At 44.8% G+C, this 19,568-nt stretch overlaps 1 long non-coding RNA gene across 6 annotated transcripts; it reads right to left on the bottom strand.

The window, feature by feature from the left end:
- Positions 1 to 1,653: 1,653 nt before the first annotated feature.
- LOC141371516 (uncharacterized) lies at positions 1,654 to 12,584 on the bottom strand. 6 transcript variants are annotated; one of them, XR_012376518.1, is made up of 6 exons: positions 12,439 to 12,584; positions 11,716 to 11,846; positions 10,554 to 10,772; positions 6,023 to 6,090; positions 3,452 to 3,618; positions 1,654 to 2,634 (listed from the first exon to the last, which is right to left on the bottom strand). It is a non-coding gene; the product is annotated as an uncharacterized lncRNA (long non-coding RNA). The 6 variants fall into 6 exon arrangements; XR_012376520.1 differs by having other exon boundaries at positions 1,655 to 2,634; positions 10,545 to 10,772; positions 11,716 to 11,819; XR_012376517.1 differs by having other exon boundaries at positions 1,655 to 2,634; positions 10,545 to 10,772; positions 11,716 to 11,843.
- Between the last annotated feature and the right edge of the window lie 6,984 nt (positions 12,585 to 19,568).

The following is a 19,568-nucleotide window of genomic DNA, read 5'->3' on the forward strand; positions in this document are numbered from 1 at the left end:
TATGTTAAGAAAAAAAAAAAAAAGAAGAAGATAGCAGGAGGGGAAGAGTGAAGCAGAGTAAATCGGAGGGGGAGATAAATCATGAGAGACGAAGGACCCTGAAAAACAAACTGAGGGTTTTAGAGGGGAGGGGGTGGGGGGATGTGTTAGCCTGGTGATGGGTATTAAAGAGGGCACGTTCTGCATGGAGCACTGGGTGTTATGCATAAACAATGAATCATGGAACACTACATCAAAAACTAATGATGTATGGTGATTAACATAACAATTAAAAAATTTTAAAAAATTCCATTATAGAGATGATAGATAGATGATAGATAGATAGATAGATAGATAGATAGATAGATAGATAGATAGATGATAGATAGAAACCACAATTTTTTTATTCATTCATTCATTTCTGGACAATTAGGTTGTTTTCATATCTTGGCTATTGTAAATAATGCTGCAATGAACATGGGGGTACAGATATTTTTTCAAGTTAGCGTTTTTGTTTTCTTTGGACAAATTCCCAATAGTAAAATTGCTGGATCACATGGGACTTCTATTTTTAATTTTGTTTTGAAATATGCATACAGTTTTCCATAATAGCTACACCAATTTACATTCCCACCAATAACACATAAGTGTTCCCTTTTCTTCACATCTCCTACAACATTTGTTATTTCTCGTCTTTTTGATAATAGACATTTTAACTGGTGTGAGAAGATATCTCATTGTGGTTTTGATTTGCATTTCTGTAATAGTTAATAATATTGGGCATATTTTCATGTACCTGTTGGCCATCTATATGTCTTCTTTGGAAAATGTCTATTCAGATCTTTTGCCCATCTTTTAATTGGATTATTTTTGTTTGTATAGAGTTGTATGAGTTCTTCATGTATTTTGGATATTAGCCCCTTATTAGATATACAATTTGCAAATATTTTCTCCCACTTAGTAGGTTGCCTTTTTATTTTGTTGATGGTTTTCTTTGATGCGTAGAAGCCTTTTAGTATGATGCAGTTCCACTTATTTATTTTTGCTTTTGGTGTCAGATTCAAAAAATCTTTACAAAGACACATGTCAAGAAGCTTACAGCTTATGTTTTCTTCTAGAAGTTTTATGGTTTTTGGTCTTATGTTCTAGTTTTTAATCCATTTTGAGTTAATTTTTATAATTGGTGTAAGATATTGGTCCAGTTTCATTCTTTTGCATGTGGTTGTCAAGTTTTCCCAACACCATTTATTGAAGAGACTGTCTTTTCCCCATTGTATATGCTTGGCTCCTTTGTCATAGATTAACTGACCACATATGTATGGGCATATTTCTGGACTCTTGATTTTGTTCCATTGATCTTCATGTCTGTTTTTATGCCGATACCATACTGTTTTAATTACTATAGCTTTGTAATATAGTTTGAAATCAAGATGCAATATGCCTATAGCTTTGTTCTTCTTCCTCAAGATTTTTTTTTTTTGATGATTCAGAGTTTCTTGTGGTTCCATACAAATTTGGGATTATTTGTTCTATTTCTTTGAAAAATGCCTTTGGAATTTTGATAGGGACTACATTGAACCTGTGGATTGCTTTTGGTGGTATGGACATTTTAACAACATTTATCATTTCAACCCATGAACAAGTAACACGGTGGAAATAGATAACATGCTTATTAATAATAACTTTAATGTAAAAGGACTAAATTTTTCAATTAAAAAATGTAGAGTAGCTGAATGGGAAAAAAAGCATCAAGATCCATCTATATACTGCCCATAAGAGGCTCCCTTCAGATGTAGGGACACACAGAGACTGAAAGGGAAAGGATGGAGAAAGATTTTCAATGCAAATGGGAAAGCAAAAATGCTAGAATAGCTATATTTATATCAGACTAAATAGACTTTAAACACTGTAATAAGAAACAAAGATGGGTGATAAAAGGGTCAATCCCACAAGAAGATATAACACTTATAAATATTTATGCACCCAATATAGGATCACTTAAACATAGAAAACAAATATTATAACAGACTTAAGGAAAGAAATTGACAGCAATACAGTAATAGTAGAGGACTTTAATACCCCACTTACAGCAATAGGTCATCCAGACAAAAAAAAAAAAAAAAAAAAAAAAAACAATAAAGAAACATTGGCCCTAAATGACACATCAGACCAGACGGACTTAACAGATATATACAAAGCATTCCATCCAAAAGCAACAGAAATACATTCTTCTTCAGTGCACATGGAACATTCTGCCGGATAGATCATATGTTAGGCCACAAAATAAGTCTTAATAAATTTAAGGGGATTAAATCATATCAAACATGTTTTCTGATGACAGTGATACAAAACTAGAATTTAATTACACAAAGAAGACTAAAAATCACAAATATGTAGAGATGGAACAACACGCTACTCAACGACCAGTGGGTCACTGAAGAAATCAAAAAGAAAATCAAGAAATACCTAGCCACAGGGACGCCCGGGTGGCTCAGTCGGTTAAGCGTCTGCCTTCAGCTCAGGTCATGATCCCAGCGTCCTGGGATTGAGTCCCGCATCGGGCTCCTTGCTCAGTGGGGAGCCTGTTTCTCCCTCTTCCTCTGCCGCTGCCCCTGCTTGTGCGCTCTTTCTCTCTCTCTCTCTGATAAACACAATCTTAAAAAAAAAAAAAAAGAAATACCTTGACACAAATGAAAATGGAAATAGAACATACCAAATTTTCGAGATGTAGCAAAAGCAGTTCTGAGGGAAGTTCATAGCAAAAAATGCCTACGGCAAGAAACAAAGTCTCAAGTTAGCAACCTAATTTTATACCTCAAGGAACTAGAAAAAGAACAAATGAAGCTCAAGGTTAGTAAAAGGAAATAAAGAACAAAGATAAAAGCAGGGAAAAAATGAAATAGAGACTAAAAAGACGATAGAGAAAATTCTGATCTTTTTAAATAGTTCCTCTTCTGTTCCTTTCTTCTCATGCTCTCTTACTCTGTGGTTTTATGACATACTTTAGTGGTATACTTAAGTTCTTTTCTCTCTATCTTTTGTGTATTTACTATAGATTTTGGCTTTGTGGTTACCATGAGGCTTACATGTAAGCAAGTATTAACAGACCTAAAGGAAGGAATTGACAGCAATCCAATAATAGCAGGAGATTTGAATACCCCACTGACATCAGTGGATAGGCATCAGGACGTGATTGCCTTGCTCAAAGAGTTCTGTGAGCTGGCAGAGAACTGAGTGAAGCCCGCTACTCAGGGAGAAGCAAGAACTGCACCTGGTCCCCTTGATAAGAAGTGATGCTTCTTAGGAGGACCTTATCTGCAGGAACAGAATGGGGAGGGACTAGAGGTTAGGCCATTTGAGGCTTCCCTGATTTGAACAGATTTAAGTCAGCACATAATATTAAGCCTCAATTTTAGGCCTTATGCCACACACACATCAAGTAACTTCATCATCAAACACTCCTATGAAATACCATTGCACCATTTTACAGATGGTGGACCTGAAGCTCAAATCTGGAGCTTAGCAAACTGTCCAACGTTGGCCAGCTGGTAAGTGACTGAGGTGATATTCAAATCTGTTTGTTAATCCTGGAGCCTGACCCCATAAACCATTGCTTCCAGGGCAGATGTAACAGTTCACCTAGAAGTGGATTGAGAGAAGGGAAGAGAAAGAAAGAAAGGAGATCCGTAAATACACCACACGCCTCCTTCCCCAATACCCATGAAGCTCCATTTAAACATAGCCTCTTTCTCTGTTCACCCACCATTTGACTTTTCCAGTCCCACATAACCTTCCCCAAGGCAACTGGGTTAATAACACAACCGCACTGACTATTAGCAGCTGGGCTCTACTTCAGACGTCCAACCTGGTACTTTAATCAGTGGCCCCTGAATTGCCTACAAGCCCAAATGCTCCAGACACACTTCTGATTACACAGTCCCAGGGAAAAGAAATCATCCAAGCAGATCAACCAGCTCCCAAGTATTTCAAACTCCCAAGTCAGGGACTGCCCTGAATTAGTTGGCCTTTTGCACATGCATGTTGGGCATGCCAACGGGGTTTAGGTTTCTAGAATAAATTCCTTTGCACTGAAAGAGACCTTAAATCTCTTCCAATTCAACCCCTTCATTTCACCATAAAAGAAACTAAGCTTAAGTGGTATCCTCAAGGTCACAAAGCAGTTAGGGAAGGACCTGCTTGAGTCCCCTTCTTAGACCTTTTTACCAACTCACTCCTCCAGTGAGCCCTCTCGCTATAAAGGTCAAAGAAGGCAGTTGCTCTCTTTTTCAAAGGCCTTCACAGTTTGGGTGACCATATGACCCAGTTCCAGACATGCCATGAGGGAATCTGCTGGAGGGAATCTGGGAGAGAATTTTCCTCCCTGATAGAAGAAAAGAGGCAAGCAAAGAGAGCTCTGTGTTCCCTGTCCACCTGTCTGGGGCTGAACTGTCCCCACCCCCAAATTCTTATGCTGAAATCCTAACCCCTAGTACTTGGAATGTGACAGTATTTGGAGGCACAGTCTTTAAAGAGGTAATTAAGTTAAAATGAGGTCATTAGAGAGGCCCTAGTCTAATAGGACTGCTATCCTAATAAGAGGAGATTAGGTCACAGATACGCGGAGAGAAGATGACATGAGGACACGTGGAAAAGGGAGTATCTATGAGCAAGGAGAGAAGCCTCAGCAGACACCAACCCTGCCTGCTGACCCCTCAATCTCGAACCACCAGCCTCCAGAGCTGTGGGTCAGTAAGTTTCTGTTGCTGAAGCCCCCAGTCTGTGGTACTTTGTCATGGCAGCCCTAGGACACCATACCTCAGCCCCTATTCCCTGGCTTCTATAACAGCCTTTGAGGACATGATGCTTGAAGCCAAAGAAGGTGTCTTTCAACCATGAAGAGAATCTCAGATGCTACACAGCAACTTGGCCTGAGATTGCATCTCCGGAAGCTCCCAGGACATGACCATGCAGCTTGTTGCACAGACTGCATTTTGGGGAGTGAGACTGTAAGGCCCTCTTGGTCTGTTCCCTGCTTGTCCAGCCTTCCAGCTGGTCGATCTGCTCTGACGTCATACCCACAGCTGGTCGATCTGCTCTGACGTCATACCCACAGCTGGTCGATCTGCTCTGACGTCATACCCAGACTTCACTGTACTCATGAGATGTCATTTCTGGAGCTGGACTGTCCTGACATCCCAGCAGCATCACTCCCGCACCAAGCCCATGCTTTATACCCTGCTTCTCCAGGTCCAGGAATTATCATTATCAATCACAATGTCACCTTCAATCTTTCATGCTTTAGTCAAGTCCCAGGGAGCTTGATTTACAAAAAGAGAGGTATTTGGAGGCAACGTGGGCTCTATGGAGATTAGTTCAAAATTGGGTACTTGGTTCATGCGCTCTAGGATTTCTAGAGTCACTGGGGGCCTCTCAGCAGGACCTTGGTCCTAGGATGATCTATGTTATGTTATGTCAGCCCCTGAGATGGACTCAATCCAGCACTGTGCCCTAGCCCTGCCACCTGTTCAAAGCCTACCCTGACCCAGCTTATTAGGCTGTCTGCACATTTGTCTCCTGCCTGGGCCAGCCACCCCAATCCCATCCCTCCCACCCATGGAGAAGCCTGGTGCCTGCTGAGAGCTCTACTCCCTTTCAAATACCAGCCTCACCCTTCAGGCACCTCTTCTGACTCTCCTCTAGTCCTCTCTTCGCTGCCCGCCTCCCACACCGCTCCGCAATCCTGAGCTTTTGCACTCCTCACACTCAAGTTCACCTTCTGCCTCCCAGGTTGTGCAGTGAATTCCTCTCCCTGCCTCTCTTAGTGCCTTCTACAAGCCTCTTGTTTAGAATATGCTCAACTCCAAAGTCATTCCTCCTTTAGGACATGTTTCTTTCCTCTCAATACCTGAGTCCCTTGAGGTCAGGAACACCTGTTCATCTTTGAATCCTTGCTCCCGCCCAAACTTTTCTGGGGCCCCACCCAGTCTAACAGCCTCCCCAGACACCCACAGGACCTCAGAGACTAGCGGGCACAGGCACTCACCTGGGTAGTATACTTGTTCTTACTCGTTTCTTTACTTCCGCCAACCTTCTGATCCCGGCAGCCAGAAGCTGTGATCAAGTAAAAAGTGAAATCTCAGATTTATCGATCACTTCCAAAGTGCTGAGCATGCTGCTAAGGATTCACATACACCCATTTTATTAATTCTGGTGGCAGTTATTATTACTATTCGTATGCATGTTTTCCCACCTTACAGATGCAGGAAGGGAGGCTTAGGGTGGGTGATGGGAATATGGGAATATTGCCCAAGATCGCACAGCCAGGAAACTGTGAAGTCAGAAGCCCAGAAAGAGAACTCCAGGAAATACCAGCCCAAACCTGATTCTTCACTGCCTTCTCGTTTTCACTGGCAGACAGACTGTGTGAAAGTGGGGGTTCCTGATTAAAAGAGAGTGGATTACTGAAATTTCTGAGCTCAGGGTCCTCCTCCCTTCCTTCTACAAAAGACTGTGGGTTTGCACTGCAGGATCCATGAGTCAATGCCAGGCTTCCATGGGCACACGATCTCAAATACCCCTGACAGTGAACACTCTCCAATACTTCAAGATATCTACATAATGCAAATCTCATGCAGTATATTCTCCTAAGGCTGCATTTTAGGTATGTAATTGAGAATGTATTTTAGGTGTTGTGTTTAGCATAGAACATGCTCGAGCTCAGGACTCGGCTAGAATAACAAGTGCCAAAGTGAAGCCCAACTCATGTGCCCATACTATTTGGAGGGCCGCAGGTAGATGCCAGGCGGTCAGGAGGCTAGGCTCATCCCCCAGCTCAGCCTCAAAGGCAAGTCCATACCAGGGGTTTGCCTGGAGTGGTCTCCCACATAACGTAGATGGTTCTGGAGACCAAGTCCCTCCAGGAGGCCCCAGGTGGCTCCAAGAGTTCTGGAATCTGTGACTCTGTACCCCACTTGGAACTAAATCTCCACAGTACCCCAAATGCCACCTTATCATAAGTCTAGCTTCCTGTGACTTGGGTAAACCAGGGATCACTGATAGTAGGCCAAGTTTAGCAAGGCCTTTGGTGTATACAGGGCAGCATTTCTTAGAATTTTCTACTGAGTACCTCCTGCTGTAAAGGAGGGTGAATAGACACCCAGGGTCTGGAAGGATAGCTTGGAGTTGTCCCATAATGAGCATGGGATGTCTTTGAAGTCTTGTATTTACCCTAATAATTCATGAAAATTTTATGTCCTACTCCATATACTGATGTCTATTTTATATTAAATATAGAATTAGTGATTGCCCAAAACCTCAAAAAATTGATGCCCCGGGAAGCTGTACCCGTGGTTTCATGTTGCCTCAAGGAGGGCTATGTGCCCTGGGAGTAAACATGCCCCAGTTTGAAAGCAAGTTAATATAAAACATTAACCTCACTGACTATTCCAGAACTTTCTCTGGCTCACACTTAGGAAAATCACAGGCAGCCAGAGGCTTGGACTTAAACAACATGCACAGAAGGTAAAACCAACTAGACGGCAAAATTTCCTGGAGATATTTGCACATAAGCAATCATTTCATTTTCAGGCATACACATATGTTGCAAGTATGGGTTCACCTTTCATGCCCACAGGGCCCCAGCAAGTCCCACTATCTGAGGACTTATAGAATGTTTGATCCATAAAGCCAGGATTGCAAACAAAGGCAGTGCTGTCCATCCTATACAGCAGCCACCCAGAAGCCACTGGCCTGACAGACAGTGGAATGGTCTCCTGAAGTTGAGGCACAGACTTACAGAGGATATGCTGCAGGGATAGAGTGCCATCATGCAGGACGTGGTACACACTAACTAATGACCATCATATGGCGCTCTGTCCAACACAGTTCCAAAATCTGAGTCTGGGGACCAGAGGCTGGGAGTAGAATGGCCCTGCTCTTACCATCACTATACAGTTTGAGGATTTCTGGGTCTAGAGGTCCTAGTTCCCAGAGTGTCGAAATGCTTCTCCCGGGGGATATGAAGAGCCTCACTGAAACTTAAGCTATGGCTGCCATCCAGTAACTTCCTTATGCCTAGGGGCCAGCAGGTGAGGAAAGGGGGTGCCATACTGCCAGTGGTAAGTCCTGGTCTTCAGGAGATGATAGTGCTGTTACTACACAGTGGGCACAGGAAAAAAATTTGTGTGGCACTTGGATAACAAACTAGGGCATCTCCTGATGCTCTTCTGCTCAGTTTCAATGTTAGAAGTACAGCAGCCATGACCTAAATGGGTATGGTACCCAGGGACTTAGGTTCGTCAGAGATGAGAGTCTGGATCATCTTATCAGGTGGTCTGTCTACACCAGCAGACGTATAGGTGAGAAGGAGGGAATCTAGACTGGGCAGTGGAAAGGGGACAAGAAGTATCAATTCAATTGTAGCTGTTGAGTATCAGCCTTTCCTGCTGCTCACTCTTGTCTTCCTCACTTCCTTAGATGTAGATCTCCCCAGAACACTCCCAGTAAACTTCTCCATCCAGCTCTCCGAGTTTGTTTTCCAAAGACTGATGCTAAGACGGTACCCTTACCTAAGATGTATCTGTCTGAGAGTGAACCTTCATTCAGGATAGTCCTTTCCCACTATAAAAATTGGTGTCCCTCACCCACTTCAAATATTACTGTGGTTCATTGCCCTTGGCTGAAATACAGCTATGGCATCATAAAAAAGACTATTTCAATGATTAAACAAAGACCATTGAGCCATAGGACTTCCTGTCTTTCCCAGTCTGATAGATAGATATTTCTGTTAATGGTGAAGTGGGGTATTAGAAATGGTGTATTGACCTGTATTGTGATATTCTGAATATAGAACGGCCAAAGCAGTCAGGTCATTCTTATGTGTTCTTGCATATAAGTAGAACGCTTTGTGGAATGAGCAAATTCTTCAAGATACATTATGTAAAGTGTGCAGAGAAAAATGTTATGAGATTCCTTTTATAGTTGGTGGTTTTTCTTGAATAAAATAGTTAAAACTTATTTTATCAAGTCACATAACATATACTCTAATCATAATCGATCATCATCTTATAGATTATTATGTATTTGTTTTATTTATTGCCAAGAAATAGAACTTTTCAAACTTATGATGAAAACATTTAGGTTCTAACTTACAAATATACACAGGGGAAGATAGATTTTTCATCTTTCTTTTAAGGTGTATGTGAACAATATGAAGTGTAACTATAAATAGGAAAAATAATGCCACTCATACCTGCCCATGTTTTCAAGCAATTAGTAAATAAGAAAAAAGAGGAAGACAAAGGCAAAAATACATAATAGATATCCCTCCACGTGGGGTGGGGAGGGAGCATCACCTCACCCACAACGTGACAGCCGCATATTCTAGATTTTCTGGGTAGATCCAAAGTTCCACTCTTTTGATCTATTATCCTTAGAAGAGCATGCAGGGCAGTCAGATAACTTGTCCTCCTTGGGAAAGGGGTATGGAACACATAGTCCTTGTAGTAACCATGCTCCTTCTTTTCCAGGCTACAGAACCTTGAAACGCAGAGGCTTCCTGTCCTTGGCTTCCTGACCAGGTGCTCCTGACTGGCCCTTTCCCCAGCAGTTCCCAGCAGACCTGGTTCCTGGCAGTTATGCCTGTGTTTTGCTTCCAGGTGTATCTTTGCCCAGAGTTGCAGATTCCCTGCCATAAATCTCTTGTTCTTTTTCCCCAAGGACCCTCATCGGTTTTCATAAAGGAGGGTTTGGGGGCCACTCTTGGTGCTTTAAGTCACAGCCAGCATCTTTGCTAGTGGTCTACCAGCCCACTAACCAACAGCTCTGCTAACTAACCAACAACTCTGTTTTTGCCTCTGAGGAAAAGTGCTTCATGTGATCATCAGAACTTCAGCCAGAGGACACATGTGGGCAGAACCTAGACCAAGGGCCAAAGGCAACAAGCCCCAGCCAAGAACAGAGACATGAAGTCATCAACAGTCACTGCTGCTCCAAATACAACTCTGGTAGAGCCTGAGGTGTCCCTGGAGTGACCAAGAATTCCCATTCCCTTGAGGCAAGAGTCTTAGCCTCCGAGAGGTCACTAGGCTTAAACGGACATATCTGATGCTGAGTCTTCACTGTTACATCTTGACCCTTGATGTTGTACGAGTAGTTAAGCATAAGAAGTCTCATATTGAGATCTATTATGTTCTCTACCAAAAGGTTTGAAGCCTGGTAGGGTTCCAGAAAAGTGCACACCATTTTCTGTTGTGGCCACATCTTCAGTTAACTGCTATCCATGGAGCAATGCACTAGCTCAGTGAGGGCAAAGACACCCCTTTCATCACTATTTTATCCCTAATGCCTAGATCATTCCTGGCACCAGTAAGTGCTAAACAAATATTGACGGAATGAATAATCATTATGATTTGAAAGGGCATTTATTAAGCTTTTTATTCCAACAAACACAGGAGACCATTAATTATTACCCCTTTTGCTCTAACTTTTCAGAGTTTGCAAAGATTTCTTGGCAAGGCTTGATCACTACCCCAACAAGATATGGTGATCACCCTCACCCAACTCACCTGCATTACCTTTGATCTTGAGCACTCGGGCTCTCCAAAGCATCTTACAGAAAACCCTCTTCTCATCAGAACCAGGTAGACCAGAAGGATCAGATTCTTTAGGTGAACTTGTTTCTAGTAGGATCATGAAGGTATGAAGTTGTATTCACCCTGCTTCTCACGCTGACTTGCTCCCCACTTTCTGATAGCCTCAGAACATCTCTCAGAGCAGATGTCAGGTCTTTTGCCCTGGGAGAAAATTTCAGCTCCTTATTACCAGGGTTTGTGTCTCCAAATTTGCTACTCAATGACCACCTCACTGACTCTTACTCACTGGTATAACATGGGTTGAATCACAGGAGTCCCTGAGCTGGCAGGGAGGGGACAGTCCCTCCACAACCATCTTCTCAAATTCCTTTTCATTTTCCCACCTCAAACTCCCCACTTCCCCAAAATGATCATGAAATAGAAACAGAATCTGGGATTAAAAGGTCTCTGTGAAGCACTAGGCCATCTACTATAATACCTTGTCATCAATATATTTATAATAATATTTATAATTACAGAGTATTGGCCTTGCATTTTCTTGAGACATGCTCACCTCATAAATACCCCCAAAACATAGTAAAGTTAAGACGGTTTTTCAAGAATGACAGGGATTGCATGAAGATTAAAGAATCAGCCCTTTTAATCTGACAGTCTTGGTAACTTAGGCTGTGAAACAATCCTTCTGTTCAGTCTTTCCCACTTCCTAATAATCAAATAGTCCCTTCCTCAACCTCAGTGAATTCAAATGCAACAGCTTTACACAGTGAAAGAGGCCACAGTTGACTTGGGTAAGAAATGCCTTTTCCCACCCGTGAAAATGGCCCTGCAGCGCGTGTAAGCTCTGTGCACACTACGCCTGCCACAAGTGAGCCCAGAACAGTTATTTCTGCTGACATTGTCATCACTCTCTCTCCCCAGGACACTTCCTCTGTTATCAAGTAGAGCAAAGCCAGGAAAAAGTAAGTGAATCAAGTGTTTACTTGGCTGTTGAGAGTTGATAAAATGTTGGCCTTTGTGTGGTTCTGGATGAGACATGCACTCTACAGCCCAGCCAGCCCCAGGGTACAAAGAGAACCACGGAACAGGTGATAGTCCTTAAACAATGCCCAGTTCCGGGTTTCCAGGCCCGTGTTTGTTCACTTACTCCAGAAGCTTGACTCACGAGGGGCCGTGCTTATGCTGAGTCCGTCTCAGGGTCATTGGCTGAGTGTGTCCACCGGTACAGGTCCCCCAGCAAGAGACGGAGTCCTAATGCCAAGAGAGATTAGGAGCCTGCTGGCAGGAAAGAACAGGGAGGGACAAAAAAGAGCAGTCCCAAGTCACAGGAGTTGCCAGCTTGCTAAGCTGTTGTGAGCTTGTATCTACTTGTGGAAAATTAAAATCAGTCTTTAGCCCGGTTGAAATAATCTTCAGACTGTCTGAAAACATAGACTGGGGAACAGGTTTATAGACATCTTTTCAGATTGGGAGTGCAAGAGAGTAGAGAATAAGTGAGACAAAATAAGTAAGAGCCAACTTAAAGATTCACTCAACTGAGACTAGAGCCTGTCTTTCCAGAAAGACAAAAAAAAAAAATCGTGATTACTAGTATTACTATAATTATTATTATTATTATAATGACCTAATGATCATACATTAATAAACCTCCACTGAGCTATTTGCTCACTTCTGCTGGTGTCTACAATTTCTGGCTCCCTTGAGGTTTACGGGTACAACGTGTCAAAAAACTGGACTCTTCTGAACACCAAAAGAAAGAAAATTTTCACAAGTTTAAAGCCTGAGTGATCTAATTAGACAATAAAAGGAATCAAGATATTTGCACAGAAAGTAAACTATCACACAAAAGTATATTCTCCCTGTGACTGACCTTGCTCTCCCTAAAACGTGGAAGAGTGAAAAGCTCTGAGTGTTGAGAGATCCATTGTTTTCCTCCTGGTTCTGCCGTGAGTTGGTGCCATGGTCTTGAGCATGGTACCGACCTCTGCAAGTCCTCTCAGGTTGGGGAAGGGATTGATATCTGCTGTGCCTGCCTTGATATGAGAAATTAAGTACATGCGGAAGCCCTCTGAGAAGGGCAAAGGGCCAAGCAGAAGCAAGGTCCATGGGGCATGGGTCCTCTCACAGCTGGGCCTTTCGCAAGGATGTGCGTTATGTAATTATTCAGCTTTGTAGAAATTATCCTCGTAAGAATATGGATTATGGGTTAGAATATAAAGCCTCTAATGAAAAAGGAGAGGTAAGTTCCTTTTGCTTTTGTTCTTTCTTTGGTTTTAATTCCTTAAGCCCAGCAACAACTCTAGTGTCAGGTATCATAGATCAAAAATCCCACACACTCAGACACATAGCCACCCCAGGATCATAGGCACATATCACTAGAGACTCATTCAGGAAAATTCCTTCCAGACTGATGAGTGACTGAACAGCAGGGAAAGAGTTAGAGAACGGGCAAAACCATAAATCAGGCAGAAAAAACAGGTAGACATGATGATGTGATGCCCTGCCCAGATTCCCCTTCAATGGAGGCTATATGGTTACCAGCTACCAGCCCTCCTTGCATGGCCTCAGTCACAGAGAGATGACCCACAACCAATGATGGATGGAGAAGGGCGTATAAAGGCCCAGCTTTTGGCCGTTTTAGCTCCCAAGCTCCCCATTGGGTCAGCTGGGGCTGCCTGTCCTCACCTTCTCCTCCAGTCCAACCATGCTTTTCTTCCCTTCCCTTCTTCTGGTGTCCATCCCAAGGTCATGCTTTCATAAACATCCTCTACCCTAAAGTCCATCTCAGAGTGTGCTGCCAGGCAACCCAACTTGTGACAAATAGGAAATAAAATGGATGGACTTCTCCAGGACAAAGAAGAGAATGAGAAGTACAAGGGGCAGACCTCCTTCCTCTGTACTGTTGTCACCTGTCCTCGTCTGGGTTACGGCTGCAACCAGATGCTGGAGCACAGCTAGGTTCCTAAGGCGTCTGTCTCACCCTAGCTCTGTCACTCACTAGCTGTATGATCCTGGACAGAGCAACCTCTTGGGCCCTCTGTTTACCCACTGGCAAGTGGGGAGACTCATGACCCCATCTGCCAGTTGAGTCTTTGTGAGGGTCTGGTAGGGTAATGACGGGAATGAGTACAGGGAACCATGACACTCCACCTGCTCGTGACCATTTCTCTCCCCTCCAACCAAAGCTTGAAACGCCAATAGGAGCTTGAAAACAATAGCCTAAAAGGAAGAGTTTCTACTCTGTCCATCAATTCCCAGGCTGGTAAGGTGATTACAGGGAACTGTTGGAGGCTGGAAGTGATGGGAAGGGCATTGTTGTCTCATTAAACTCTCATGCAATAGGGTAATCTTGAGTCCCTGCTACCTGCCAGGCGTCAGGCCAGTCCCTCGTACTCCTCACATGGGGGTCATGGACGTTATTAAGAATCTTACACACAAATAAAAGCCTCCCACATGGAAATGAGCCAAGTAAGAGGAGTCACAGAAGTCCTCCCTGAAGAAGTGGCACTTGAACTAAGAAATAAATGATGCGCAGGAGTTATGTTGACAAAGAAGGGAGGGAAGGTGATTCCCAATCGGAGAAAATGCAAGTGCAGAGAAATGCCCATGGTGAAGGCAGCGGTGAGCACAAGGTCTGGAAGCCATGAGGGTGAAGCCTGGAGAAGAAGTAGGGGAGTGAGTTGTGGGGCAGGACTGGAGGGGTAGGTGAGAACCACCTGGAGCAATCCCTGGTAGGTGAGTTCAAGACTTTTATCTGTATCCTAAGTGCAAGGAGGAGCCATACAATGGCTTTATGTAAAGCATTTGAATGAGTATTCCGGGTGCACAGGGAAGGCCAGATGAGAGGAGGCCAGAGTGGGTAATAATAATGACAACTAGTATTGGTTGATTTGCATGAGTATGCATCTGGCATACTCATATGTGTTTAAATGAGGTATCTGATGAAGCAGGTGGCATTATGATCCTCATTTTAACCACGAAGAAACTAAAACAAAGAGAGAATCAATAGCCAGTATTCCAACTAGCCTATCTGGCTGCAAAGTCACACACTTAACAACTACACGACACTATGCTACGCTTAGACCAGATGGATGGCTATTTCAGTAATCTACGTTGGGTGGAGCAATGGAGCTGGGGAGAAGTGGATGTATTTTGAAGATATGTAGGACTTTAAAAGAAAAAAAGATGGAGGGGATTAAGAGTACACTTGTGATGAGCACTGAGCAACATATATAAAATTGTCAAGTCATTATATTGTATACCTGAAATGAATATAACACTGCACGTTAATTGTACTTTAATAAAAACTTAAAAAAAGAAAAAAAAAGGGAGCGATCGGAATTCAGTTAGAGATGGGTCAGAGATGTGTGAAGGAGACGGTCTCAGGGATAGGGCTCGGGTGGAACTGGGTGGTGCCACTCACTGAGACGCGGAGCGTGGGTGCGTGGCAGGAGCCCTGGCCCCACCGCGATCCCCTCCAAAGACCTCCTGTCCTTATTCTGATTTTAATCCAGTGGTCCGACATGCAAAAATAGTGGCCATGAGCCATGAGGACAGTTCTGAGGTAACTTCCCAGACAGGACTGCTCATCATCCCAAAGATGGTTCGTCCCTGTTCGGGCACAAACACGTGCCGCTTTTGCTGCCTTGCATGAACACGAAGCCTCACCCGTGCCATTTGCTCAGTGAGAGTTTAGGGGAGAGGAGGAAGGAGTTTACTTGAAGAGCATCCCAGAAACTGATGTGAATTCTGGGTAGGGCAACCCCCTCTGCAGGGACTCCTTCTTTCCTCACAGTAGGTTCCCAGGGGAAGTGGGCTGCGCCGTCCGCGACCCCTTACGAGTCTTTGGTTGAGAAAGAGGCAACAGTGCTGTTTTGCTTCCATTCGGAGTTTTATTTGCTGAGGCTCCCAAACTATAACTGGTCTCAGAAGGTGGTGGGTTCCATGTGTGGTGGCCCCTCATGGCGGGGGAGGGGAACGATGACAAAATAGGCAACTGAGTCACACATTTTCTTGCTGCCACTGGAGATCTCGCACTTTGACGGTAGGATAGGAAGTGAAACAGCTCAGTCCCTTAGACCCTGGTTTCACAGTCTGATGGTCTGAACGAAAGAGGGATTCCTAGATACCCCAGATCCTGGGAGAGAAAATGTCCCTGCTTAGGAAACCATGGGGAACAACACAACCATGCCAGATTTGGGGACAGGAATTCATAGGGAAGGGGCGACAGGCAGGGCCCTCCCCTTCCCTGCAGTCCACGGCGCCAGCAACCCACAAGGAAGCATGTCGCGTCTGCTGAGATGCCTCAAGATTCTATCACTGTTTGCATTAGAAATAAGTAGCTAAGTTTCCCAGTAATTCTCACCATCTGCATCAAAGAGGGAGCAAGAACTCACGTGAGTACAGTTTTTAATAGTTTTCTTTTTTTCCCCAACAATCGTTTTCTTAAGAGAAAAGAAGGGAAAAGAAAGACTGAACTTATACTTCTGTGTGTACTAGAAGAAAAAGGAAAAAAAAAAAAACAAACAAACATGCACCTGACCCCTTGCTACCCTTCCTCAGGATGAGAGGTTTGTGTCTGGAACCTCACAAGCTGGGGCTTCCTAAGGCACCCCTGCATCCCTGTTTCCTGGAATCTGCTAAAAGAAAATGGCAAACCGGCCAAGATATTTGACTGAGGTTTGCTAAGAAAACATATTCTTAGTTTGGGTTGTTTTCCGGGGGAGGGTCAGAGATGTGGTTTAAGTAAGAAAATTGTTCGTGGACAGTTATGGAAATAATGACTCTCTTCACTGTCCTGCAGGTCTCTGGCTAGAGTTACAGGAAGCAAAGTGGAACAGTGTTTTCAAATTACCTGGGGAACGTGAGCAGGGGAACAACCGAGCGAGACAGCTAGAGCCAAGGAAACATCATTCTGTGTCAGTGATCAGGATAATTCCACAGCCGGAGCATGCAGTTAGTTATTCTTAAGTGGGAGGTGGGAAGGTTCTGGCTTCTGGAGCCTGGCTAGACTTTGAAATGAAAGAAGAGAGCCTACTTCATCTGATTTGTTGCCCACGCTCCCTAGAGAAGAACGTAGCTCAGGTCTCTGATGTCTACCCACCATGAACCTCAACGGACTTATTCTCCTGCTCTTTAAATAAGGTCAGCCTACCACATGTCAACCAAACTGTTTGACTCCAAGATGGTTCTAGGTAGTTATAATATGTACCATAAAGGTATGAATGGTTTCTGTCACTCTGGATCAATGCATGGAGTAATCATAATGACGGGAAAGTGCAGATAATGTTAGTTGTTTGACCATCAGAATTAGTCTTTTCTCTCTGGTGGATCTTTGTGGTTACCTGTGTGATGTCCTGTGTCTCTTACTCTCTATGTATTTGGAGAAAGAAAAACTGATGGCATGGTACATTTGCTTTTATATTTTGGGTTAAAGCCTCAAAAGTTTTGCCTATCTTCACTAATCAGGGGAAGATCCTAAATCCCTGCAGTCTTGAAGCTCCAACGGTCAGGATGGGTCGTGCATTACACGGTACTTGCTCAGTGATGTGTCCGTCCCACCAGCCTATCCACACGCATTCGGTACCTGCAGGACACCTGGTGCTGGGCCAGGCTTTGGGTCTGGCAAAGCGAACCTGACCCTACCCCTGAATTCAGAGAGCTTTCCAGCCACAGGGCAGCCTCCATAGCACCATGGGAAATCAGACGAGGTGCAACAGCCCTTTCAGCAAGCATCCTGAACCACTGTAGGGAAGACAGCTTGACTAGTTTGGAAAGAGAAACCTGCAGAGCTGGACGTGACCTCGGAGACGGTGGCTCTCAGAGGCAAGCATAGGTTGGAACCACCAGGGCAGTATGACAAGAGATGGGGCCTCCGGGACCCGCCCCTGGACATTCAGGTGCAGTCTGGGGCTGCCTTTGTCCCTGCACAACACTTGGTGGAACCCTCATTGCCCTTCCCGAGCGTTGTCCAACCCCCTCAGATCCAAGGAGTTTGAAGTCGGGCAGGGCTGAGTTGGTGTCCAGCCTGAGGGGGGTACCTCGTACCTCCCCACATGCCCCCATCTAATGAGGGTCTCCCAACAGGCTGGACATCGGTTTTCTTCTCCCCCTTTCCACTCGCCTCAATCCATCTCCCAGAACCTGATGAGAGCTGGTTGAGCTCAGAAGATCCCCAAGAGCCAAGATGCAGAGCTGCAGCTTTTAGAGTAGCTGGTCTGAGGGGCGCAGGGCCGGCTGTCCTGGTGCCACCAGCAGCTGCCCTAGCTGGCCAGGCCTGTTAGATCCAGTCAGCAGCCCCTGCTGCGCCCTCACCAGAGCAAGATGGCTAGGCCACGTGCATCACTTGATCCTTGATGCCTCCTCCCACCTTTCTGTTCAAAACATCCCACAGCAGCTGTGGCTGGGGGCTTGCGGGACATGCGGAATCTCAGGCTCACCCGAGACTCTAACAAGGACCGAAGGCATTTATTTGTGAGCACATTAAAATTTGAGACGCTCTGGTCTCTGCCTCCTGGGCTGGCTGGCACTCTCCCACCCCATGCCCAGGGTAAAGAAGGAAGGGAAGGGAGGGGAGGGGAGAGGGAGGGGAAGAGGAGGGAAGAGGAAGGAAGGGAGGGAGGACGTGGGTAGGTGGGGAGCAGGGGGGACAGAGGAGGGGGAGAGAGGGGGATGCAGGATGTCCAGACCTACTCTCTTATGCGCAAATCACACGACACACTGTTTCTTCTTTCTCTCCCCCCCACGCTCCCCCCCCCCCACATAAGCTTTGATGATGCAAACTGGGACCAGAGGGTGGGGAATTTTAAAGAAATTTGAAACAAAAGACCTCTTCTGTTTGCCTTCCGCTTCCTAAAAAGGAAAGCCTTATTCACCATTCCTGTAAGAGACACAGGAGCTATGGGGATTAGGGGTGACTCGTCAGCCAGCAACTTGGAGCAGGAAGTACATCAGACCCTGCAGTGAGTCTGCACGCAGCTAATTGAAACCCGTAATTAATCGGATTGGCTTCCACCTGTCAGGGAAAAGCAAATACTGAAGAAACAAATTAGCACCTGGGATTGGTCCTCTTTTTGTAACATTCAGAGCGCCGCTGGGGGCAGGGGCCCAGACATCTATGTCCCTGGGGCTCTAAGGCAGGGTGGGGTGGCAGGAAGGGACTTGGCATCAGCCTCAGGGTTTCCACCCTGAGCTGCCTCACACAGACCTTGTCAGCTTGGCAGTCCTGATTTCTTGGCCCCTCCACTGGGGATTAAAAAAACATAATAACCTATGCAGTAGAACCATTGTTGTTGGGAAGATGAAGGCTTTGTGGGGCTGCTCACCTGGTAGCCACCCCACAGGACTGAGTACCTTTCTCAACTCCTGCATACAGTTGTTGAGGTAGCAAAGATGTTAGGGTTCAGAGCCCATGACCAAGAAAGAATTCTTGAGATGTCTTTGGTGCATATGGTGGTTTTATTAAAGCACAGGGACGGGACCCATGGACAGAAGGAGCGGCACAGGGGTCCTGGGGAGTGACAGATTATATACTTTCAAGTTGAGAGGGGGTTAAGGATAGGGTGAGTGTCTAAGGAATTTTGGAAGCAAGGTTTCCAGGATCCCGAGGGGGCTAGCTATTGTTGGGAAAAGGTCATGTATGACTGTCTAATAAAACCTTAGCCATGAGACCCTTCAGAGGTCTATCGGTGGATCATATGCTTGGAGGATGATTGCCAACATATATCTTGGGGTGGGGGTAGAGATTAAGGAAGTTTGCAAAGGAATCTTGATATGTTAAAGTAGACTTGCAGGATCCTGGGGGTAGGGCTAAGATTGTCTTTTGCCCTTAGCAAAGTATTAACATCGAGGCAGCTGTGTTCCTAGACGAAGGTGACTCTGCCTATTTCAAGGATTTGTCAGTGAGCTGTAGGTAGTAAGGAAATTTAACGTTTCTCTTGCCTTCATTTCCCACATCACTGTGTTTGCATGAGGTGCAGGGGACCCTGGGCTGGCCCTGAG

Source organism: Callorhinus ursinus, unplaced genomic scaffold (assembly GCF_003265705.2).
Source record: "Callorhinus ursinus isolate GAN/ISIS: 27379988/994484 unplaced genomic scaffold, GSC_fseal_2.0 scaffold75, whole genome shotgun sequence".
Taxonomy (NCBI): domain Eukaryota; kingdom Metazoa; phylum Chordata; class Mammalia; order Carnivora; family Otariidae; genus Callorhinus; species Callorhinus ursinus.